Genomic DNA, 327 nt, shown 5'->3' on the forward strand with positions numbered 1-327 from the left:
TACACTATTTACAAATCACATACAAAGTTACAACTAATGGACAAACAACACTCACACGTCTAGAAGAGAATACTGAGAAATAATAACTTACCTATAAATGTATCCTTTAGACACGAGTAGCGAAGATCAGTCTCTCCCAAGACTGGTGTTTAGACCTGAAAGAACAGAGAGAGAGAAAATAAATCTAACTGGAATATAAGGGAATACGTGAAAATGGAATACATGTTAGACTGTATCGCGTCACTTAAGAAATTACTTCTGCAACGGAGTCATTACTGTGATCTCAGTTCATGCTATCATTTGTCTTTGTTCTAAGTAAGACCAAAT

At 35.2% G+C, this 327-nt stretch overlaps 1 protein-coding gene across 1 annotated transcript in view; it reads right to left on the minus strand.

The window, feature by feature from the left end:
- The window catches only part of LOC119592355 (choline O-acetyltransferase-like), a gene marked incomplete in the record, with an annotated part of 212,829 nt that overhangs the window by 139,854 nt on the left and 72,648 nt on the right, over nt 1–327 (minus strand). Inside the window, 1 exon segment of the mRNA XM_037941182.1 lies at nt 92–155.

This window comes from Penaeus monodon, chromosome 30 (genome assembly GCF_015228065.2).
Source record: "Penaeus monodon isolate SGIC_2016 chromosome 30, NSTDA_Pmon_1, whole genome shotgun sequence".
Classification (NCBI taxonomy): Eukaryota; Metazoa; Arthropoda; class Malacostraca; order Decapoda; family Penaeidae; genus Penaeus; species Penaeus monodon.